The sequence below is a fragment of the Schistocerca cancellata genome, chromosome 7 (assembly GCF_023864275.1).
Source record: "Schistocerca cancellata isolate TAMUIC-IGC-003103 chromosome 7, iqSchCanc2.1, whole genome shotgun sequence".
Lineage (NCBI taxonomy): Eukaryota > Metazoa > Arthropoda > Insecta > Orthoptera > Acrididae > Schistocerca > Schistocerca cancellata.
Genome location: NC_064632.1, coordinates 421,286,612 through 421,313,405, shown reverse-complemented (window position 1 = coordinate 421,313,405; position 26,794 = coordinate 421,286,612).

Here is a 26,794-nt window from a genome sequence, read left to right as displayed (position 1 = left end):
TGAGAAACGTACATGAGAATTAAACTTCAAGGGGAGAAATAAACTTAAGATAATATATAATCGTGTTAGGCGGTGCTCTGTTACATGAAAGAGCTGTTAAGAAATGCATGCTAAAATTAAACAATACACAATATTAATTAACCAACCCGTCAACACAATTCACGGGAAAACCATAAGTTTGTAACGGAAAGAGTGCCACAAGCCTAGGAAACATTGTTAAACGAGTATATTATTCGTAAAATTAGAAACTTCAAAGCCATTCGAAAATTGTATACTATTTGATGTGGTTGAGAAACCCAACGGTTTCATTTTGCTATGTGTTTGACCGAAGTTAAGCGGATCACCGTTACATCGTCTACCAACTTTCAAATGACCTTGTGAAAACATGCTGCTATACCGTTTCGGTAGCTAGTCATTTATCTGTTTACGATGTACGTTGAAAATCTTGGCTGCACAAAAATTTTTCCCCATGAACATATTGGCTGAACAAGGACGCTAGCCACTTTTTTTTTTAAATTCCGAGAACTTCATCACACCAACGACTGCACTATTTTGTTGAAATACACCACTGTTGCGAGGAAACAAAAGTTTACTTGTAGCTTTTACTTCGACGGTCAGTGAACATAAAGAGCTTTCGCTAAACACTGCTACTACTCTATCTGAAACTGCAGCATACATACATTAAATATCGATAGTTTCATATCAGACGCCACATATGGAACAATAACCTCGAAACCGTTGGCGCCGTACCGACTTACATACCATCTTAGTTTAACGAACGAGAAAACGAACCCTAGTTGTCGTAGAGCCTCTGTCCCAGCATCTTTAACTGTGACACCCAAGCCTACAAAAGCCAGTGAACGAATCCAGCTGTATTTGTTCTTCTTCTTAAGAACATACGACCGAAGATGGGATTTGGAATTTGATAACTGGAAAATTACACAATATTGAAGACTGTATATTTAAATTAAGTTAGCTGAAATAAATAATCGAACTTATATGGAGTTTCATTTCATTCGTTTCTCTTATGCGGAGAAATATTTTTTGTGATGTTTCCTCCTCATATTTTCAGTTTTCTAAATAATTAATGCATCCTATATTAAGAATTCGCCTGTAAGTTGCATTGCCAGAATGGCAGGCATTTTCAGAACGTAATTACATCAAATTACTGTAGCTCCTTCACCGCAGTATATTAACTACACACCGACGGTGAGAGCAAATTAAGAAAATATAAACCTCTGTACCGTAGTTTGGGATTAACGTCAAGCTGTAAGTTCCTTTCTAACTGCTGGCTTCAGAGGTTAGAGGAAGGCAACCGCTTATCACCTCCAATAGTACCGTGCCTAGTAACGCACTGTGGTGTACTTACGAAATTTTGGGTTGATGGCAAATGTAGATATATCATTTTAATTGTAGATATACGTGTATTTTCAAATTGAATGAAATTTTCTCTCAAAGATTTCACAACCAAATGGGGAGACCAGCCAGAACGTTACCGACTTTTGATTTGACATCACCATTTTAACTAGCAGTTTAGTAATATTGGCCTCACTTCTAATTCGAATCATTAAAAGTAGGCTATATCAGATCACTGTACTGTTTGGAGCTCTCTGTTATCTGTGTATATAATTAACTATATCGTGATTTACAGTTCTAAATTAGAGAAGCCCAAAGTATTTTTATTTGGATTTCTTTTCAGACATTATTGTGATTAACGTAAAATATGTTATTTCAGTAGAAATCTAAAACCCAATGTGACTGACGGTTATAGGAAATTAATAAATCATGTTATACTTCAGGGTAAAGAAACGTTCGTTGTGACTCAAATGGTTCGCAGATCACAAGTTCGGCTTTCTGGTGCTTAATGTACAAATATCAAGAGCAATTGCATAGAGATATCTGCTGTGTTGAAGAGAGTGTTCTTGTCGCGAAGAGAGCTGGAGCAATCGCTCTGGGAAGGTGGACAAAGTCTCGATGTACTTAAAAGGAAGAGAGCTAAGTAATGTTTGCATGTTTCATTGTTAACGTGTCAGAATTATGTATTCAGTCTGTGAATCTGTCATAGCAAAACCAAGTGCTTTAAATTACGAACTAGCGACATGTACTTCTGAAAATACTTTCGTCTTATTACAAATACGAAAAATATTGTCGATACTATTCATTGATATATCCAACTGTTAATCGTTTTCAGAAAAAGAGGATAAAGAAAATAAATAGCTGTACATAACGGTCAGGAACTTTCCATTAGCAGGAAATGTCCCACATCTGTAGCTAAGGAGCTAGTCTGCATCTAAAATACGTATGATCTAAAGATAAAACAAAGTACTGAAGTATCCATAATTCTTCTACCGTGCTTGTAATTTCGTTGTAGCAGAGTTAGTCTCTTTTAAGGTAATTAACAACTTAATGTTACTAAGATGCCTCTTGGACTAGGCATAAACAGACCGCAATTCCAGCAGCGACGGAATTTTGAGGCCTTGACGACTATTTCGAGAAACAGAAAACATTCTTTGTTGGTTAGCACAAGGTCTTCCAATAGGAACTACTCTACAACAGGATCTACACAGAGTGTTCGCTATACAGCGAAATCCAATAACAATTGAAATTTTTCAAAGAACTACGTATCAGGCATTCAGAACAATCTGTATTCCATTATTTATGTCGGCGTATCTCATTTTCACTTCAGTGCCAAGGCCGCTGTGTTCGCTGTAATACAACAGTACCGAGCGTGGAACACAGATGAGCATCGATTCAGTTAGCAAAATTATTCTCGTCACATATTCTTTTGGGAAAGACGTATGTAGCCGCTTCAGTTTAGATTAGATTAGGTTTACTTTCATTCCAATTTATCCGTAGTGAGGAGGTCCTCCAGTAAGTAGAACATATCAAAAAAAAAACAATAACACCCTACAAATATTCACAACTAAAACAAATAGTTAATGTACCTTCCACAGGTCACAAATGGAACGATCGTAATTTTTTTTGATGAGCACTATATGAAAGGATAATTTTACAAAACTTATTTACAGAGATTGCACTAATGCACTGAATTTTAAGTTAATTTCTTTTTTTATTTATAAGGTAAAAACTTATAACAAAACTACTACAATACTTATTTCCAATGAACACATTACTGCACTGAAATAGTGCGGAAGTTAGAGTGTACTTTTTATATATATATATATATATATATATATATATATATATATACAAAATCAGTTGGTTCTACTGAGAAATTCATCAATGGAGTAGAAGGAGTGGGCCACCAATAAATCTTTAGGCTTCTCTTAAACGGAATTACATTGGTTGTTATGCTTATTATGGCTGCTGACAAGTTATTGAAAATGTGTGTTCCTGAACAATGCACACCTTTCTGTACAAGAGTAAGTGACTTTAAATCCTTGTGAAGATTATTCTTATTTCTAGTATTGATTCCATGAACTGAGCCGTTGGTTTGAAAAAGTGATATATTTTTAATGACAAATTTCATTAAGAAATAGATATATTGGGAAGCAATAGTTAGTACCCCTGGTTCCCTAAACAGGCCTCTGCAGGATGTTCTTGAGTTCAAACCACATATAACTCTTAATGCACGTTTTTGTGCCCTTAAACTTGATGAATTACCCCAAAAAATAATCCCATATGACATTATGGACTGAAAGTAAGCATAGTATGCCAGCTTTTTCATTTTTATATCCCCTATGTCTGACAGAATTCGCATTGCAAATAGAGATTTGTTTAGATGATTCAGCAGTTCTGTGGTGTGCTCCTCCCAGTTGAATTTATTATCACGTTATAATCCCAAGAATTTAACACTATCCTCTTCTTCTACCTGCTTGTCATCATACGTTAGGCATATACTCATGGGACACCACTTAGAAGTTCTGAACTGCATGTAGTTTTTTTTTTCAAAGTTTAGTGACAAAGAATTGGCTAGGAACCTGTGATTAATGTCCACAAATATTTTATTAGTCGATCTTTCTAAGATAACACTTGATTTGCTATTTATTGCAATATCTGTATCGTCTGGTATTGTTACTGATGAAAGATCATTGATATGCATAAGAAAATGTAAGAGCCCTAAGATGGAACCTCGTGGGACCCTACATGTAATTAGTTCCTTGTTGGATGATGCCTGATAGCTTAATACATGTCTCTTTCCTAATAACAACCTTGTTTCCTGCCAGAGATATGAGATTTGAACCACATTGCAGCATTTCCTGTTACACCATAATATTCTAATTTACTTGAAAGGATATTGTGATTTACACATTCAAATACCTTTGACAGATCATAAAATATACCAGTTGCCTGCAATTTTTTGTCTAGTGAATTAAGTAAATTTTCACTGTACGTGTAGATACCCTTCTCAATATCAGAACCCTTTAGAAATCCGAACTGCGACTTTGACACTATGTTATTTGTGACAAGATGGTTGTAACGTCGATTGTACATTACCTTTTCTAAAATTTTTCAGAATGCTGGCAAAAGTGAAATAGGACGGAAATTTGAACTTCAGCGTATTTCAACCGTTCAAGAAATATTCCACTGATAAACGACTGGTTACGCAGATAGCTTAATATGTTACTTAACTCAGAATCACATTCCTTAATTAACTTCGTTGATATTTCATGACACCCATTAGATGTTATTAATTTTAAAGATTTTATTATGGACATACATCTGCTGAGGTAGTGGGCGTCAAATTCATATTATGGAAGTTACATGAAGTGTCTAGTCTAAGGTATCCCATGGCAGCATTTATAGAACCTGACAACCACCTCGTTTCAGCAACAGTTATAAAATGGTTGTTAAAAAGTTGTGCAACACTACACACATCTGTCAACACTGTATCATTTACTCTTAATGCTACTTGCCCCTCTTCATGTCTGATTCTACCCGTCTCCTCCTTCACTGTATCCCATATTGTCTTCATTTTGTTATCTAATATGACTATCTTTTCTTTGTAATATATTTGCTTTGATGTCCATATTACAGTCTTTACTAGACACATCAAAAAAAGTTTTGCATCACCCCAGTTCCCATAACTCCTGAAGACAGACGTTGACTGTGGATATTGTATCACAGACACAGTTCCTCTTACTGTTCAGAGATGTCACTAAACCCTCCCAAAGATGTAAAACACCATGAGCAGCGCCTATTAGACGGATGGGGTCTGACAGCCGATCAGTTCTACTCACTCCACCAGGAAGGAGGTACAGGGCCCATGTTGTCTGTAGGTCAACCATGCCTAAATGGTCAATACCGCCGTTCGATCGCTTTCGCATTGTTACTTCGTGCCAGGAAGGGCTTTCAAAACGGGAAGTGTCCAGGCGTCTCGCAGTGAACCAAAGCGATGTTGTTCGGACATGGAGGAGATACTAAGCGACAGGAACTGTCGATGACATGCCTCGCTCAGGCCGCTAAAGGGCTACTACTGCAGTGGATGACCGCTAGCTGCGGATTATGGCTCGAAGGAACCCTGTCAGCAACGCCACAATGTTGAATAATGCTTTTCTTACAGCCACTCGACTCAAACTCTGCGCAGTGCGCTGCATTATGCGCAACTTCACTTCTGACGTCCATGGCGAGTTCCACCTTTGCAACTACGATACCATGCAGCGTGGTGCAGATAAGCCCAGCAACATGCTGAATGGAAGTTCTCTCACCGATGAGTGTCGCATATGCCTTCAACCACATAGTCGTCGGAGACTTCTTTGGATGCAACCACGTCAGGCTGAACACCTTAGACACACTGTCCAACGAGTGCAGCAAGGTGGAGGTTCCCTGCTGTTTTAGGGTGGCATTATACGTGGCCGACGTACGCAGCTTGTGGTCATGGAAGATGCCGTAACGGCTGTACGATACGTGAATGCCATCCTCCGACCGATAGTGCAACCATATTGGCAGCATATTGGTGAGGCATTCGTCTTCATGGACGACAATTCGTGCCCCCATCGTGCACATCTTGTGAATGACTTCCTTCAGGACAACGACATCGATCGACTAAAGTGGCCAGCATGTTTTTCAGACATAAACCATATCGAACACGGCTGGGATAGTTTGAAAAGGGCATTTATGGACGACGTGATGCACCTACCACGCTGAGGGATGTACGCCGAATCGCCGTTGAGGAGTGGTACAATCTGGACCAACAGTGCCTTGATGAAATTGTGGATAGTATGCCACGACGAATACAGACGTGCATCAATGGAAGAGGACGTGCTACTGAGTGTTTTAAGGACCGGTGTGTATAGCAATCTGGACCACCGCGTCTGAAGGTCTCGCTGTGTGATGGTACAACATGCAATGTGTGGTTTTCGTGAGCAATTAAAAGGGCGAAAATGATGTTGATCTATATACCAATTTTCTGTACAGGTTCCGGAAATTTCGGAACCGAGGTGATGCAAAACATTTTTGATCTGTGTATTTTGCAGTATTTCTTGTAACTTGCTAGCATCAACATCAGAACTATTTTGGATTGACAGATACAGTTGTCTTTCTGTTTTACAAGATACCTCTATTCCTTGAGTAATCCATGGCCTCTTTGCTCTAACCTTGTTTAGTTTTGAGGGAAAACAGTGTTCAAGTTAGGTAAGCACTTTATTAGCAAAATTATTATATTTTTCATTCATGCCATGAGCGCTGTAAACATTACTCCAGTGAGTGTTTCTGAGGAATGTCCTAAAATAAACAATTTTGGCCTTATTGATTACCCTCTTGAGTTCAAATTTAACAGATTTTATATCCTGTTCAGTATTAACATTTAACAGAAGGAACTTCATGTCATGGTCTGAGAGGCTATTAACATTTTTGTGATATAATTTTGTTCATTGGAATTTTCTCTAATGATATTATTAATGGCTTTTTGTGAGCAACTGGCTACCCTAATTGGTAAATTAAGTTGAATGATAGTGTTACTAACTCAAATAAGTTCTTATTGGGAGAGTCTTTAAGGAAATATACATTGAAGTCATCAGCAACCACTATTTCTTTGTTTTTGGTTGTTAAATGGGCCAGTACAGTTTCAAGGTGGTTTATGAACAGATTAAATTTACCTGCAGGTGCTCGATATACACTTAATATTATGAAGGAATTTTTTGATATTCTACTTCTGTTGCACATACTTCCATATGCTGTTCTAAGCAGAATTTATGAATGTCAATGTTCTTAAATTTATGGCAGTTCCTGATGAATGTGGCAACTCCTCCTTTCTCCATTTCTGCTCTAAAAAAGTGAGATGCTAACCTAAATCCTGTAACAGTTAAACATTCTATACCAGTGGTAACATGATGTTCAGAGAGGCAGATTATGTTAGCTAGGTTTGAGGACTCTAATTCATCTATGCAGATAATTAAGTCATTAATTTTATTTCTCAGTCCTCGAATATTTTGATGCAATAAAGATACCTGATATTTCACATTGACTGAGGTAAATTTGTGTGAGTTGAAATTTCTGCTGATTGTTGAACATTCTTAACCAACAGATATTTATGCTGATGTAATAAGCTAGAATTATGTTTATTGGTTTCTTTCTCAAACTGAAGGTTTGTCTCAGTTCTGACCTCTCTTAAAACTTTGTTTCTTTCTGTCCTCCCTAACAAAAAAAGGGTCTTTTCTGAGCCCTATAATCACTGACATTTTATCACTCATGACAGTGCCTCCCCCCTTTAACTTTCCTGCTGTTTTCCCAGCCATTTTACCCTTCCCTTTCCTGTTGAGGTGAAGGCCAAGCCTAGTATAATCCCACCTACTGAGAGAATCGACAGAAAACACATTTGTGTGACCCTGCACCCGACATAAGCAGCCGCTCCAGCTGCAAATTAACTCTCTTGACACAAGGGTTCAAATGAGGTCGATCATGGTGTCCAAGAACAGATACAAACTCAACACTAGTACGCCTCGTTGCCAATACAATCGAAGTTCATGAACACGGAATTAGAACATTTGGTAGCGGTAGGATCCCGATGAAGGAGAAGAAACATAATGGATGTGTGAATGAAGCTTCTACCCTATGTTAATGGTTAGAGGAATATTGGAAACATCCAAACGCACAGAGGTGAGACACTGTAACCACATTTACGACTTTCTAGAAATGCAGTTATTCTAGTCGGTCCATAAATCCTCTTCGTGGTCGAATATCCCTTCTCATCAAGATGCTGTCACGGATGAACAGTTTTGTAGGTGAAGATATCTACCGTATGGACGAACAACAGGGTCTGCAGATCGGAAAGTGTCCGTAATTCATTAGGGATTTTACATGTAATCCGTCGTTAGTCACTCTTCCTGGATTCTTACACACATCCGTACAGCTTTGTCTCGAAAATAAGACTGGCTGCCAGCAGAGCTTTTGGAATCACCTCACATGCAGCGTATCATGTTGCTGCCAAGCATATGTGTGGCAGCCAGGGATGCCCAAAAACAGTAACCGGAAATGTTCTGGAGGCGAGGATATACATTTAAAAATGTAACAAATAAGATCTCTTTCACAGCAACGAAGCAGCTAACATCATGTATAAGTATTTTGTGCCGCAACATCTCTGTTTTCGTTCCTTAATTTTTAAATGTATATTTTCTACTTCAGCAGGATTGTAAATATGTGTTCGGGTTGCTGTTGTACCCATAATGTCTCGGTATTGAGTGTAACCATACCATGTAACTCTTTCGATATTCTTTACATAAAACATGGCCTTTTTTTTGTTATATAGAACTTCTGAGTTCTGGTGTTAGTCAAAGAGTCTTTAGTGTGTTTTTATAATAATTTAATTCTCTACATAGAAAATACTTCACAAGTTATACCGTTAACAGATCTACTTGTAAAGTTAAGTATTGAATAAAACTACTCCTAAAAATACACTCCTGGAAATGGAAAAAAGAACACATTGACACCGGTGTGTCAGACCCACCATACTTGCTCCGGACACTGCGAGAGGGCTGTACAAGCAATGATCACACGCACGGCACAGCGGACACACCAGGAACCGCGGTGTTGGCCGTCGAATGGCGCTAGCTGCGCAGCATTTGTGCACCGCCGCCGTCAGTGTCAGCCAGTTTGCTGTGGCATACGGAGCTCCATCGCAGTCTTTAACACTGGTAGCATGCCGCGACAGCGTGGACGTGAACCGTATGTGCAGTTGACGGACTTTGAGCGAGGGCGTATAGTGGGCATGCGGCATGCGGGAGGCCGGGTGGACGTACCGCCGAATTGCTCAACACGTGGGGCGTGAGGTCTCCACAGTACATCGATGTTGTCGCCAGTGGTCGGCGGAAGGTGCACGTGCCCGTCGACCTGGGACCGGACCGCAGCGACGCACGGATGCACGCCAAGACCGTAGGATCCTACGCAGTGCCGTAGGGGACCGCACCGCCACTTCCCAGCAAATTAGGGACACTGTTGCTCCTGGGGTATCGGCGAGGACCATTCGCAACCGTCTCCATGAAGCTGGGCTACGGTCCCGCACACCGTTAGGCCGTCTTCCGCTCACGCCCCAACCTCGTGCAGCCCGCCTCCAGTGGTGTCGTGACAGGCGTGAATGGAGGGACGAATGGAGACGTGTCGTCTTCAGCGATGAGAGTCGCTTCTGCCTTGGTGCCAATGATGGGCGTATGCGTGTTTGGCGCCGTGCAGGTGAGCGCCACAATCAGGACTGCATACGACCGAGGCACACAGGGCCAACACCCGGCATCATGGTGTGAGGAGCGATCTCCTACACTGGCCGTACACCACTGGTGATCGTCGAGGGGACACTGAATAGTGCACGGTACATCCAAACCGTCATCGAACCCATCGTTCTACCATTCCTAGACCGGCAAGGGAACTTGCTGTTCCAACAGGACAATGCACGTCCACCCAACGTGCTCTAGAAGGTGTAAGTCAACTACCCTGGCCAGCAAGATCTCCGGATCTGTCCCCCATTGAGCATGTTTGGGACTGGATGAAGCGTCGTCTCACGCGGTCTGCACGTCCAGCACGAACGCTGGTCCAACTGAGGCGCCAGGTGGAAATGGCATGGCAAGCCGTTCCACAGGACTACATCCAGCATCTCTACGATCGTCTCCATGGGAGAATAGCAGCCTGCATTGCTGCGAAAGGTGGATATACACTGTACTAGTGCCGACATTGTGCATGCTCTGTTGCTTGTGTCTATGTGCCTGTGGTTCTGTCAGTGTGATCATGTGATGTATCTGACCCCAGGAATGTGTCAATAAAGTTTCCCCTTCCTGGGACAATGAATTCACGGTGTTCTTATTTCAATTTCCAGGAGTGTATATTCACGGCGCTCTTTAATCGCACAGAAAATGCAAAGCATTTCTTTTTGTAGAAACTAAAGCATACTATGATAAGTATTTTCAAACAAAAAAGACATAGTTTTAAGGTATACTAGGTCCTGTTGAAAAGTAATGCCTCCGCATTTTTTATCCTGTTCTCAACATCGGTTGACGTATTACATGTCATGCATATTACCCTGTCGACTTTCCCGCTTCGCTAACGCAAACTGCAAACATCTGCCGCTATAGAGCTCCGAATTGTAGCGTGCAACATGTCGGATGTAGCCTAACTATGGCCGTGCGTGAGAAACAGTGTGCTGTAATTGAGTTTCTAACGGCAGAAAACTTTGTCTACACATGGAGCACTCTCTCCTCAACGTAATAGTGCCAAAACAAACACGAACGCTGTGACATCTGCAACAGTCCGACGCCTAGGTCATTGTCATCGATCATCCTCCATACAGTCCCGACTTGGCACCATCCGATTTTCATCTGTTTCCACAAGTTTTAGAGTACCTTCGAGGACTTCAGCTGGACAGTAATGAAGCGTTGCAAGTCAAACATTTTGTAGTGACGGTATCAACAAAACTGGTCTTCCCTTGGGAGAAATCTGTTCGTCGCCAGGGTGAGTGTGTTGAAAAATAAATATATAGACATGAAGAATAAACAAGCAGAATTTTAATAAAGCTTGTTTTATTTCGAAAACTTTGAGAGTTCTCACATAAAAAATTCTAAGGCATTACTTTTCACTGCGCCCTGGTGTTATTGGACATTTCAGATGATCTGCGTGATCTGTTGCAAGAAATATCAGCATTAGCATTTTTTCAATTAAAATTTATATTTTCGTCGATTTTTGCTACTATCATATTGCAGTGGTTGTTAGTTACTGAGAGTGTGAATCCGAAATAATTTCTCATTACACAACATTACGTTTATGTTCTTACACATTTCTACATTTTAGGTTCTAGCCTTTTTACACACACTACACATGCTGCCATAGGGAAACACTGTGATATTCTTGTAAAATGTTTTGTGAATTTTAGCGTCAGACCATTCAAAAGATATCATTATCGGTTTCGAGTATTAACATCGTAGCTCCAAATTGTCAGTTATACAGGAGGAGGAAAAGAATTTTAAATAAACAGTATTAAATCGAAATTTATTTTAGTTTTATTGAAACTTCATTCCGACAGATCATATACAAACGATATCATTACCAGTTTCGACTCATTACGAAGTCATCATATTACCTTAATGAGATGAAATGTAGATTAAATGCTTAAAAATAAAGAAAAAGGTTAAAATTATAATATTAGGAAATTACATAAAAATCAAAATACCTTATATGCACAAATATACATACTTCAATCCATTATATGTTAATTCTTCAATTAAACAGTCCCAAGCAAACTGAAAAACCAATAAAAACTGACAATAGTTTTTGTTTTTAGCCATCACCATTACCAATAGCTTATTATTGACGTAAAAAGAGTTTTGCTTAAGAATGCTCTCATTGATACTGCCATCAAAATACGACAAATACACTCCGTGGCAAAAAGAAAGTGGTGCACCCGGGAAGTGCAAGAAACGAAATGAAACTTTAAAAGTTGAGAGGCTGTAATTTCGGTGATTACTAAAGCAAGTGAAATTTACAAAGAACTTGTCAGTAGGAGTCTAATGATCAGTATGATTCTACACGTACTCTGGGCTGAATGCACGCAATGATTAAGTTGTGAAGTGTGTGATGAAGCCGTTATATGCTCTCTTGAGGGAAGCTGGCCCACAACTGTTGTAAGTGGCACTTCAGTGTCCTGGATACTGGCACTGGGCCACAGGTTCCACAGAGACGCATGCCATCTGTGGATGTACATGGTCCTGTTGAGAACTGATACTGCTACATCGTCCCAAGACAGCTAACTCAGGAGGACGTAAGACCTTTCTGCAGTCAACATTTCCTCATTCAGCACAAGCCGTGAACTAAAGCTACGCGTGATGGCTCCCTACACCAAGACGTCAGGAGTAGAACTCCTGTGTCTCTCCAAAATATTGTAAGAAAGAAGCTTGTCGCCCGATTCATATTCACCGACATCGGTAATCTTGGATAGTGCAGAATTGCGATTTATTGCTGAACACAATGCAACGCCATTCCTCAGCAGTCCATTCTTATTTAAAGTGGCACCAAAACAAACGCAGCTGTTTGTGTTGTCATGTTAACGGCAGCCTACAAATAGGATAGTATTGCCTAGTCTTCCTGCTGATGGTCTCCGACTAACGGTGTGAAATGACACGGAACATTGCACGGAGCCCAGTACTTGCTCTCGCGGGGAGGGGGGCTACATGTGAAGGTATTACGATGTGCTTCGGGCACAATACGACGTTCCTCCCGTTTGATGCTCAGACACGATCGACCAGAACCATGACGACGAGTGACGCTGCCTGCCCTCACGTTTCTATACACAATCCAACGTCGGGCCACAGTCAAATTCGAATCTCCCACAAATGTGGATATTACACGCTATGGTCAGACGGCAGAATGGAGACTCGCAATGAAGCCCCCTTTCCAGCTTTTTGGGTGCCGATAATGCTGTATCACAAGGGAGCGCGGCATCTCCGTGTCCTTAACAGTAATCACTCAACATCTGACGCTCTTCAGGACCCTTGTATACCTTACCGAGATCTGGTAACTGTCCACTCTAATGTTTTTGAAACTGATTTTTAGGTCTGTATGCACACAACCATCTAAATACAATTTCTTATCTGCAGTACTTTATTCTTACAATTACTTAGCATATTTTTTAGCCATCTTAGGTATGTCGGATACAACAGTTTTGCTTCAGTGCATAGAGGGATATAACTATTTAGAACGAAGGTTCAGAATTAGACAGTACCTGTAAACTTTAACTACCAGTCTTTAAAGAAAAGAACTCCCACGTATTAAATGTCACCGCCCGAACTACGCGATGTACAATGATAAAATATTGCGATAACACTCAGTTGTATATGTGGATACTGTCTGCAAATTGTGTTGTGAATAGAGTTATAAATTAATAAATAAATTAAAACTTCATGGCTGATGCTACAGTTTTACTGCTAGAACATTATAAGTGCAACTAGCGATAAACTTGTTTTCTTTGACAATTTTGTGGGCGGTATCAGCGAGAAGAAGTTTCTTAAGCGTTTGATACGAGGGTCGTCCACAAAATAAGTTCCGTTTCTATTTCTATCCGCGGCAACGCTACGATCGCAGTGCTGAGCCTGCGCAGTAGTTACTCTGACTCAAGGAGAAGACGTACGCCATTTTCAGATCGCTACTACCGACGTGTACTTTGTAGTGGTTCTTTATAACGTCAGCCGTAATTGAAAATGCCACCGCGTGTGAAATCAGGTCAGTGATTCGTTTTCTAAATGCGAAGGAAATAAAAGCAAAGGAAATTCATCGGCAAATCTGCAAGATTTACGGACAAAATGCTATGAGTGATTCAATGGTTAGAAGATGGGTCAGACAGTTCAATAAAGGACGTGATTAAGTGCACGATGAAGAACAAATTGGACGCCTGTCTGCGGTTACCTAGGAACTGGGACGCGTTTGATCTTCCTCCGTGCAGCCCGCACCTGCTCCTAGCGTCTTTCAACCCTTCTTACATCTAAAATCTGACCTTGGTGTTCAACATTTCAACGATGATGACGAGCTGAAAGAACATGCTACCACATGGTTGAATACACAGGCGGCAACCTTCTTGCCACTTGTGCCACACTATGACAAGTGCCTACAAAATTTCGGAAGCTATGTGAAAAGTAATTTAACAGTTGTAGATTTTCGTACAATAAATATTTTTTCTGTATCTGTACACATTTGTTTTTATAACCAAACGGAACTTACTTTGTGGACATACCTCGCATTCTGTGTAAAGTTGGTTGCATGTCGCTAACGGCTCTCATTCTCAAATGCTGTGTGAATACAATCTGGACAATTTGCACGCCGCTAGCTACTCTGCCTCAAGATATAAACACGGTTTTCAAATGTAGAACTGCCCGCCCCTGTTAGCTGAGTGGTGCCCACCTGCCTAACTGGGTGGTAACATGCTCGCCTCCCATGCAAGCGGTCCCGGGTTCGATTCCCGGCCGGGCTGGAGGTCTCCGCTCGGTGTCTGGGTGTTGTGCTGTCCTCATCATCATTTCTGCCGTCACGGTAACTCAGCGAGTTCGGTCAGAGGGTTAGCTGCACTGAGTTAATGGATCAACGACGAACTGAAACGGCTGTCTTGCGACGTCCGCTCGGAGCAGATGCAACAAACGAAAACGAACAAAACTGAGATTAAAAAAAAAAAAGTGGTCAGCGTGACGGAATGTCATGCCTAACGGCCTGGGTTCGATTCCCGACTGGGTCGGAGATTTTTTCCACTCACGGACTGGTTGTTGCGTTGTCCTTATCATCATCATTTCTTCCCCATCGACAAGCAAGTCGCCGAAGTGGCGTCAACTCAAACTTTCACCAGGCGAACGGTCCACCCGCCGGGAGGCCCTAGCCACACGGCATTTCTATTTTAACTGTAGTACTTGATTTATTATGGTAATCTTTCACATCACATTATAGCTCTTAATGAGTAGTTTATGACAGCATTATAATTTTTTTTAAATTCGGTCAACAGTATGAAACAATGAAAATTTTCTTGTCCATGGAAGCCGTTGATAAGCATCTTGCAACTGGAAGCGTGCACCAGGTTAGCCCTCAGTGATGTACACGGTGGTCAGAAACAGTGTGAAAAGCTTTTAAGGGTTTTGGAAAGTAAGCTGTGCCGAGAAATAATTGTTAACAAAAAAATTCGATGCGTTGCGCCGTATCAGAGTTAATTAGCATTGAAGCTAGCCAGTCAGGCCGTTGCGCACGCGCATTCGAGCAGCCCCGCCAGATACTGTGTCGCCAAACGTAGTTTTCGTTTGGTTTCCTAAAGCAGAACAAGAGGCGAATACAAAAATTGGAAACAGGGCGGAAGCAAGGATCGAACACGAGCCAAAATCTGAGCAGTCTCGTGCGCTTTCAACTATGCGTAACGGCCTGATTGGCAAACTTCAATGCTAATTAACTTGAAAACGGTGCAAGGTATGGAATATTTTTATTACCTATAATTCCTCAGCTCATCTATCCTGCAATATCCTTACAAGCTTGTCACACTGTTTCTGGCCACATTGTAGATGTGGTACTGCGTTATGTCTGTTAAAAAAGGTAAAGCAAAAACCAACGACTTTACCACGTTGGTACCACCGGTTCCACTGGCTCACCGAAGTTAATCAGCTTTGTGCTCGGCTAATATTTGAATGAGTGACTGTTAGGGGAACACCGTGTGTCGTCGGCTTTCAGGACACGCAAGTCACCGAAGTGGCGTCCTATTGAAAGACTAGCATCAGGCTGTTGTGCTACACGACATTTATTTATTTATTTTTAGCAAAGTAAAATAGAGTGGGATAAAACCGTAATATAAGGTACACACTACATAACGGGTTAATTAATAGATTTACGGTACTGACAGAAGTACTGCCAGTCTAAGTGACGCATAGGTCTTTCATGAGTCAGTAGTAGTTACTGTACAAACTAATGCAAATTAATGGAAAACTAAAATTTTCTAATGTCCTCTATCTCATTTTAACACGTGTCCTCTGACTGCGTGTGTCTGAATTACGTAAGTAATTCTTTTGCACACAGGAAGAGAAAATTTTCATTGTATATACTGTAGTTCCTTGTTACCAGGAGTGTTGGCGGATATGTTGGAAGATAACATTTACGTCGAATCAGTGTTGCAGATTGTTGTCTCCCATTGCTTCAGCCAAAGAACAAGTAGTTCACATCCTCCGTGATCTCACTTTCAGAAGTGGTGATTCAGCATCAAGAATGCGGTGTAGCTGCCGGGTAAAGCAAGCACGATTAAAAGATTAATGGCACTGTAGTGGAAAAAAACTGTTTCCCATAATAGCTCTTCGTACGCCATTGTTTGCTTGGTATTACTGGTGATACACTGGCATAGTGTCGGCTTGTTTTGAAGGTTCTGCCCACTCTTTATTCAATTCATTTCTTGTTAATCATCTGTATTTTTGTACAAAATCATTTATTCGTACCTTAGTATGTTTTTCTTCGTCGTAATGTATTGAATTTTTCGGAGAGATTATATGCACTTTTGTTTCCTTTGATCCAACAGTGACCTTTGATCCAGTACATTTTGACTTGTCGTTTACAGTTTTGTATTTCTCTTAGTACGTCTATTGTTCTGTGTGCTGTGGGGTTACTCGTTTATCCTTCGTTGTTGGTCTATAGTAATGCAATGGCTCGTTATTGGATTGTCATTTCCTAGTTTAAATTTTGTGTCATATTGCCTTTTGTTGCGCAGTATGCTTACCTCAATCTATATAAATAATGGTCGCACTATGAAAGCCAGATACGGGTTCCTATAGATCGAAAGTGTTTTTCGGTGTTAAAAGCAATGGCAGTCCTGGATCTGAGACAGAATTGTGAAAAAAGTCGTATTTTAATCAGAGGGATGTATCTCACTGCAGAATACGTTTACGTTATTCCAGCGCATATCGGTTCTGTCTCTCATTTTATTACCTGCCTTATATGCGATTCGCTGCTAATTTCACACACTCAAAATTGAAATTTTACATTGTCTCGATTTAGTGGTATCAAAATCCTTACAAGCGTACTAGTCTCAATGACAATGAGCATTCTTGAACAATTTTCATATACTACATGGAATGTAACAAAACTTTACCACAGTTACCATGTACATCAAACGAGATATCTTGAAGTAAAGTGTTTTACAGTTGCACACTCTTTCCAAAAGGGATAAATGGCAAAGAGTGACAATCCCGCAGCAAATTTGGAACATGATTTGGATGCATCTTCCGGCCACATATCTGGACACACAACGTACTCTGTGAGGCATCAGAGTAGGCTAACGACAATAAATCAGAGTTAACATAGGAGACGTATTTCCTTCTTGACTAAATCGATGGAGAGGGCTGAGTGAGCTTCAGTGGGTTATCATTGTAAAGATCCACAACTTCGGACAGGTTTCACAGAAGCTGTGTGTGCCTAGATCCATATCAGCTAAGTACAAACTACCAGCCACCATAATACAAAATCAATTTTATTGAATAGAGATGACAGACTGGTTTGTGGAGAGGTTTCAACGGTCACGCGGCTGTATGGAAGCCGTTGATCAGGAGAACGAATGCACGATGATTCTTACATAGAGCAGTGCAAAATAACGCCCTGTTTTCTTTGTAGAGGAGGGAGCAATCTCTTATGACGTGATGCACAGCACTTAGGAGGGAATGAGTTGACTTGGTTGACACCTAGCAAATATTTTTAAATTTGCATTTGGCTGCTTAGTAATCCTTTATTGTATCGTCTTGGTAATTCTCCTGCACTCAAAGCAAAAAAGAAAAAAACTGAAAAGAGAGAAAAAGAAAGAAGGAGTCACCAAGGTTCATGTAGAAAGTAACTGTAGAACTTAGTGTAAACTTTCCTCGAATGGTAAGCACCCTAATACAGAACACACAAACGCTCTAACAAGAATGGGTAACATCTGCATCGCATAATTTACTGTCAAAAGTTTAACTTAAAAATTATGTCAACGCAGTTTCAAATCCAAGACTAAAAATCACAATATGGAAAACGCTCAAAAACATATGGGGAGAATTTCAAATAGTTCATGTAGCTAACAAGGTAACAATCGAAATCCTGAATGTGAGGACACGCAAAGGATTCTTCAAGTCCGACCATCACTTGCCACAAGTAAAAATTAGGCCAATTCGAGGAAACAGAAAAAAACACAGAAAAAATTGTAAAACCTGACCCAGGACACTTAAAGATAAACGAAGACAAAATTATTGAAGAGATTAATCAAAGTACAATAGACCATCGGACAGACCTCGCGAAGACAATTCAGAATGCAATCCATTTGAGTCAACCACCTAGCAAACGAGAACATAAATTGCGGAACGCAACTTGTGATTAGGCCATTTAACGTCAATTGCGAGAAAGCTAAAGAAAAATTCGTATAATGGTTCACTAAGTGATATGTACATAGGCATTAAGAATAATAGTCGAGTAATTCACGAAAAAACAGTACCAAACCCATATTCAAAACCGCCTTCAACAACAGAGGTAAAGGAGATTATAAAACATCCCAAAAACAACAGAGCCCCAGGAGAAGATGATATTATCTTCGAGATATGGAAACTCAAAGACCAAACTGTCACAAATAAAATCGATAAAATTCTCTTAGATATACGGATTACAGAGAAAATTCCACAGGAATGGGAATGTGCGTTGATTCGACCGATTCACTGAAAGGGCGATAACTACAGAGGTGTTTCATTATCACCGGTCACCTACAAAATTCTCTCTAAGGCATTACACAACAGATTAGAACCACAAGCTGATACAAAGACAGGTGATACCAAGCAAGCTTCTGAAAACGAAGGTCCTGTATTGAATAGATTTGGCATCTGCGAATGCTCCTGCGCCCTCGACAGGCAGATTCTCTTTGACACGCTAGAAGAATACGGAGTAGACAGAAAAACTAGGACACTCATACAACAGACACTTACAGACACCACATCTGAAATAAAATTTATCGGAGAAATCTCGGACTCATTTGAGATACATATATGAGTCTTTTACAGTTTTTTTTCAACATGGTATTGGACAATATAAATAAAAAAATGGGAGGAAAAACTAAAAGGAATTCTGTTAGGAAGACGATCATAAAATGCCAGACATTTGCCGATGACCTGGAAATAGCCATAAACAATAGACAAGAAACCCAAGAAGCATTGGAATACTTACATGAAGTCTCTACAGATATCGTATGAAAAATCGCTATAAATGGAAAGAAAGAGCAACAACAACAACAACCAAGCCATGTATACAAAATACAGAACGGTTAACAGTGTGAAAAAAATTCAAATATCTTGGGAAATATATACATATAGGTGGATCAAACAAGACATCCAACGTAGAAAGAACAGACAGACGTCACAAAGCGTACAAACTGACCTGGACACTTTATAATAAAACAAATATTTCAAGGCAGGCCAAATTCATGTGCTATAATACAGTAGTACTACGAGAAGCGCTCTATGAATCAGAATGTAACACAACAGGCGTCCCAGAGAGAGAAAAAAACAGAACGTAAAATCCCCAGAAAAAAATTTTTGGAGCAATTACACAGAGACGGTATATGAACGAAGAGACCAACCAAAGGATTGTTTGAACCCACAGACAAGCCCACAGACATGATCAGAAAACGCCGACTAACATTCTATGGACACATACATAGAATGAACAACAACACACTCACAAAGAGGATTTTTGATGTAATAAACAGTTCAATAAAAAAATCAAATTGGTTTCAAGAACTAGAAGAAGACCTAAAACAATCAGGGATCAGTATTGAAATGATAAGTGGAAGAGACAAATTCAGAAACAAAATTATGGCCACAAAATTTCAAGTAAAACAAAGGAAGAAAACTGACAAAATAGGGACAGAGCAAAGAAAACAGTCACACAGCCAAAGAATGTAGTGGTCTTGGGAAGAGAAAAAGAAGAAGAAAACAAGAAAAGAATGAATACTCTTGTAACATTCAAGCAAACCGCTTTCCTGCGAAAAATGCGTAATAATAATAAATAATAGTAATTCATTAGAGAGCCGCCATCAGCTTGTCAGTCTTTCCATTTTTTGGTAAGTAGTCGTCACGTGTCTTTTGTTTCGCTGTTCGGTACAATTTTATACTAGTTTCAGTATTTCGTACATTTGTCGTTGCTAGTGCGCTCTTTTCATCATGGAAAGAGTTGTAATAAGAAAAAAGGAAACTTTCGACAACAATATTTCTTTTATATCAGAGGAGAATGGAAACGAATATGTTAATATTAAAAAAGAAACAATAATTGCACCGCCTTGGTCATCGATTAACTAGAAAAACATAAAACCACTGAAAAGTTATTTGAAAAGAAATCACCACAGCGTCTATTAAAAACCGACACAGTATTTTCAACCTCAGTGTACTTCCATTCAAGCGTCTTTTGTCATCATGGAAGAACGAATTAAGCTCTTAGACAAAGCCCTTTTGGCATTATTTAAAATTCCTAATATAACTGCCAAGGAACAGAAATCCCTTACCCCTTACCCTTATTTTACCGGTGTGTAAGGAAACTGCCGCTACTATGTAGGGACCGGAAGGCAGATGAACAGATTTCAAAAGTGCCTTAATAAGCGCGTAAAGGATATATGAGTTGATATTCAAAGTGATATTCTATGAAACTTAACAAACATTCAGTTTGCTCTGCAGTTAGATGAAAGCACTGACATTTCCGGAAAAACTCAATGATTACGTATTGTGAAATTTGTTTGCGAAATAAAAGTTATTGAGCTATACCTATTTTGTAAAAAAAAAAAAAAAAATGGCTCTGAGCACTATGGGACTTAACATCTGAGGTCGTCAGTCCCCGAGAACTTAGAACTACTTAAACCTAATTAACCTAAGGACAACACACACATCCATGCTCGAGGCAGGATTCGAACCTATTTTGTTGACATCTGGATATAACAACCACTAGAGCAGATATATTTGCTGCTGTTGAGAGTTTCTTACAAGATTACAAATTCAAGCCGACAAATTGGATAGCTATACTCGTATACACTGACGGCGCTGCTAAATGACAAGAAGTGTAACGGCGTTTCTAAATTTTTGTGTGGAATAAGAACCCACCGGTCATAATTACTCATTGTTTTTTTTTTTCGTCGAGAGGCTTTGATGTTGAAGACTAAGGACAGATATCGTTTTGGTGACGTCATTCAAACGTTTGTTTCAGTCATGAACTATGTAAAAACTCGTCCCGCAAAATCGGCAGTGTTTGAGGCGCTCTCCGTAAAAACTGGTTGCTCATCATAAAGTGTTGTTATTTTACAGCAAAAACCATTGATTTCTAAAGGAAAAGTCCTTATCGGAGTTCAAGAACCTAAAGATGAAGTACTTACATTTTTGAAAAAAGATAATGATAATAATGTATTAAAAACCCCGTATGGTGTGTTCAGCTGGCCTTCATTTTCGACGTTTTCAGCAAAGTCAGCGCATGGAATTCAGGTATGCAGGGACGGTATGAAACAATCGTATCATAAGGTAATAAAATCAGCCCTTTTTTCGAAAGGGAGGACGATCTAACTGCCTCTGCCAGCTACAGCTACCACACCAAGTGAGTCGAATAAAGAAGGGAAAAAATTAGATAAAGGAACACACAAAATGGCACTATGTGAGTTGCAAGAACACTTTCCCCCCATATCAACTGACGACTGCGAGTGGCTGAGAGCAACTTAACGAAGAAAAGTTATCCGAAGCAGAATTAAACAGCTCCGAAAAAGAGCAGATTACCGAAATACCACGGAATACAGTCTTGAGATCGAAATTTAATGAAAATACCCCCGATGATTTTTCTATTTCAGTCAAAAGTGACTATTCGCATATCGCGAATAAAGCAGTATCACTGTTAATGCCCTTTTGAACGCCCTACTTGAGCGAGTATCGATTCTCCACATTGAAGAATATAAAATGTTACTACAGGTCTCACCTTCTTGATGTGGACAGCAAAAGGAAAGTACGTTTGCCAAGAGTTCGTCCACGCATTGATCTACTTTCCAAAATAGCCGGGGACAAATATCTAACTAGCTTTAAGTTCTATGTCTTTTTAGATTTCTGATGTTAGTATTTATTTTCTTATGTTCTTGGTTAAGAGACGTAAGATTCTTTTATGTTCAGACGTTCCTATTCGAGAGTCTTACGCACAAATTTAAAAAAATTTCTATCTCCTAGTCTTTCCGTGATTAAAAAATGTATTGTATGTACATTATATGTTTGCTTTTTTTCATGTAGGAAAAGTATCACAGCAGTGACGTGAAAGTTTGAAACGTGCTATGATGTACCCCAAAGGAAGAAGCGGACCTAGTATATGACTAGCTGTTGACTGACAATGCCGCGGACGGCAACCCGCGTCACAAGTACGTCAAGCGGGTTCACATTCGTATCTCCTGGACATGAGGTAACCGGGCGATAGGAAAGCTGAACGGCGTGGTTGTGAAGTTTACTCTGTGAACCTTCATTTGGTTCATTTGGACTTCTGATTCGATATACACTGAAGTGACAGACGTCATGGAATAGTGACATGCATGTATACAGATGGCTGTATAAAAGGGCAGTGCACTGGCAGAGCTGTCATTTGCACTCATCTGATTCACGTGAAAAGGTGTCCGACGTGATTATGGCCACACGACGGGAATTAACAGACTATGAACGCGGAATACCAAATTACAGGCATTACCTCTCACCATGTACAGTGGAGTGGCTGACGGCCTTCACTTAACGACTAAGAGCAGTGTGTTTGCGTAGAGTTGTTAGTGCTAACAGACAAGCAACACTACGTTAATTAATCGCACAAATCGTTGTGGACATATCCGTTGTGGAAGTGCGGTGAAATCTGACGTCAATGGGCTATGGCGGCAGACGACAGACGCGTGTGCTTTGACTAACATCACGACATCGCTTGCAATACGTCTCCTGGGCTCGTGACCATATCCGTTGGAGCCTAGACGACTGAGAAATCGTTGCCTGGTCAGATGAGTTCCTTCTTCACTTGGTAAGAGCTGATGACAGGGCTCGATTACGGTACACACCCCACGATGCCATGGACCCAAGTCGTCAACAAGGTACTATGCAGGTGCCTCGATAATGGTGTGGGCTGTATTTATATAAATCACTGACTAGAAAAGGTTACGTTCGGCTGCTTGGAGACCATTTGCAGCCGTTCGTGGACATGAGTGAAATTTAAAATTTTCCCGGCGAAATAAATATTCAAAAAGATTTCGGGCTTGCAGCCGGTCGTCGTTAGCTTCCATCCACGATATTTCGACTGGACAACTGCCAACCATCCTCAGGTGAGCCATCGAAGACTGACGAAGACGCCCTCCGTTCCGCAGTATACAGGGTGTTACAAAAAGGTACGGCCAAACTTTCAGGAAACATTCCTCACACACAAATACAGAAAAGATGTTATGTGGACATGTGTTCGGAAACGCTTAATTTCCATGTTAGAGCTCATTTTAGTTTCGTCAGTATGTACAGTACTTCCTCGATTCACCGCCAGTTGGCCCAATTGAAGGAAGGTAATGCGACTCATTGCTCTACAGTACTAGCACAAGCACATCAGTACGTAGCATCAACAGGTTAGTGTTCATCACGAACGTGGTTTTGCAGTCTGTGCAAATGCGGAGTTGGCAGATGCCCATTTGATGTATGGATTAGCACGGGGTAATAGCCGTGGCGCGGTACGTTTGTATCGAGACAGATTTCCAGAACGAAGGTGTCCCGACAGGAAGACGTTCGAAGCAATTGATCGGCGTCTTAGGGAGCACGGAACATTCCAGCCTTTAACTCGCGACTGGGGAAGACCTAGAACGACGAGGACACCTGCAATGGACTAGGCAATTCTTCGTGCAGTTGACGATAAGGAGCAGGAGATTAGTGTTTAACGTCCCGTCGACAGCGCTGTCATTAGAGACGGAGGGCAAGCTCGGGTGAGGGAAGGATGGGGAAGGAAATCAGCCGTGCCCTTTCAAAGGAACCATTCCAGCATTTGCCTGAAACGATTTAGGGAAATCACGGAATACCTAAATCAGGATGGCCGGAGACGGGATTGAACCGTCGTCCTCTCGAATGCGAGTCCAGTGTGCTAACCACCAGTTGACGGTAACTCTAATGTCAGCGTCAGAGAAGTTGCTGCTGTACAAGGTAACGTTGACCACGTCACTGTATGGAGAGTGCTGCGGGAGAACCAGTTGTTTCCGTACCATGTACAGCGTGTGCAGGCACTGTCAGCAGCTGATTGGCGTCCACGGGTACACTTCTGCAAATGGTTCATTCAACAATGTGTCAATCCTCATTTCAGTACAAATGTTCTCTTTACGGATGAGGCTTCATTCCAACGTGATCAAATTGTAAATTTTCACAACATGTGTGGGCTGACGAGAATCCGCACGCAGTTGTGCAATCACATGATCAACACAAATTTTTTGTGAACGTTTGGGCAGGCATTGTTAGTGATGTCTTGATTGGGCCCATGTTCTTCCACCTACGCTCAATGGAGCACGTTCTCATGATTTCATACGGGATACTCTAACTGTGCTGCTAGAACATGTGCCTTTACAAGTACGACACAACATGTGGTTCATGCACGATGCATCTCCTGCACATTTCAGTCGAAGTGTTCGTACGCTTCTCAATAACAGATTCGGTGACCGATGGATTGGTAGAGGCGGACCAATTCCATGGCCTCCACGCTCTCCTGACCTCAGCCCTCTTGACTTTCATTTATGGGGGCATTTGAAAGCTCTTGTCTACGTAACCCCGGTACCAAATGTAGAGACTCTTCGTGCTCGAATTGTGGACGGCTGTGATACAATACGCCATTCTCCAGGGCTGCATCAGCGCATCAGTGATTCCATGCGACGGAGTGTGGATGCATGTATCCTCGCTAACGGAGGACATTTTGAACATTTCCTGTAACAAAGTATTTGAAGTCACGCTGGTACGTTCTGTTGCTGTGTGTTTCCATTCCATGATTAATGTGATTTGAAGAGAAGTAATAAAATGAGCTCTAACATGGAAAGTAAGCGTTTCCGGACACATGTCCACATAACATATTTTCTTTCTTTGTGTGTGAGGAATGTTTCCTGAAAGTTTGGCCGTACCTTTTTGTAACATCCTGTATAGCGTGCAGCGAGTATTCCACGCATGCGTCAAAATCATATTGACAGACAAACCACACCGCCCGCCAGCAGCGCCCTCGCTGGTGGAACTGCACAAGTCAGTTGTGTTCGGCGTTGTCAATTGCCGCGGCCATCGGAGTCTTCTGACGTCTATGTCTGGAGCAGATCTTTGATATGACGGGGTTCCACGCATTATCTATCTGGTAGCCCTTGTCACGGTTCATAAGATTGTCTCTCATGCGAATTGCTACTCATTCTTTTATGACGGTGTCCCAAAAGGATGTTGCTGTGGCCAAAATTGTTGTCTTGTCATACTCCATTGAGTGTCCAGTGGAAATGCAATGCTCAGCAATTGCAGACTTGCTAGGTTGCAAAAGGCGAGTACAGCGTTGATGTTCAGTGCAACGTTCTTCTACTGTTCGCAATGTTTGTGTTATATATGACATGCCACACTGACAAGGTATTTTATAAATTCCCAGTTTCCGCAATACCAGATCGTCTTTCACTGATCCCAGCAGGTCGGAAATCTTCGATGGTGGACGGAAAATCATTTTCACTTCGAAACCGTGGAGGATTTTAGCAATTTTGAGGGAAATGTTGCCAACAAAGGGAAGAAAAGCTAAAGATTTAGTAGGCGTGCTCTCTTCTGTCTCCACTCCCTGTTTCTTTGGCTTAATTGCAAGTGCATTGCTAATTTGCCGGGTAGAATATCCATTTTCTTTGTAAACCCTCTTCAGGTGGGCAAGCTCTTCAGGCTGACTATCTGCATCTGACACTACATGAGCTCTGTGTACAATCCTTTAAGTACGCTTATTGTTTGCGATGGGTGATGGCAGATGGACGAATTTAAATACAAATCAGTATGTGTGGGCTTTCGATAAACTGAATGCCCCAGAGAGCCATCACTCTCCCGTCTAACTAGCACACCCAAGAAAGGGAGGCAACCATTCTTCTCTAATTCCATGGTAAACCGAATGTTCTCATGAATGGAGTTGAGGTGATCTAAAAACTCCATTAATTTGTCTTCTCCATGAGATCACACTACGAAAGTGTCATCCACGTACCTCCAAAAAACAGTTGGTTTGAGGGCTGCTGATTCAAGTGCTCTCTCTTCAAAATCCTTCATAAAAAGGTTGGCCACCAAGGGAGACAAGGGGCTACCCATGGTCACGCCGTCAATCTGTTCAAAATATTCTTGGTTGAACATAAAATATGTTTAGGAGAGATCGTGGCAAAACAAAGCAGTGATTCCCACCTGAAACGTATTGCCAATCAGTGCCAAGGAGTTTGCGAGGGGTACCTTTGTAAAAAGAGACACCACGTCAAAACTAACTAAAAGATCAGAAGTGCTTAGGCGGAGAGCCCCCAGTCTATTGATAAAATCGGCCAAGTTTCGTATGTGATGTGGACATTTGCCACAAATGGCCTCAGCAAGGATGCAAGATCTTTGGCTAAATCGTAAGTGGGGGCCCCAATATTGCTCACTATTGGCCGTAAGGGCAGTCCGTCTTTATGTACCTTCGGAAGGCCATACGGTCTTGGAGGTACGCTGCCATGAGGTCTTAAGCGCTTGATCGTCTCTGGAGGCAACGAGGAAGAATTCAGAAGTGTAGATGTGGTACTGAAGGCCGGTAAAGGCAATTTAACTGTACTATTACCTCGCAGTTTGTATGTGGATAAGATGTATGGTCTACTAAGTGATTCTGCCTACAG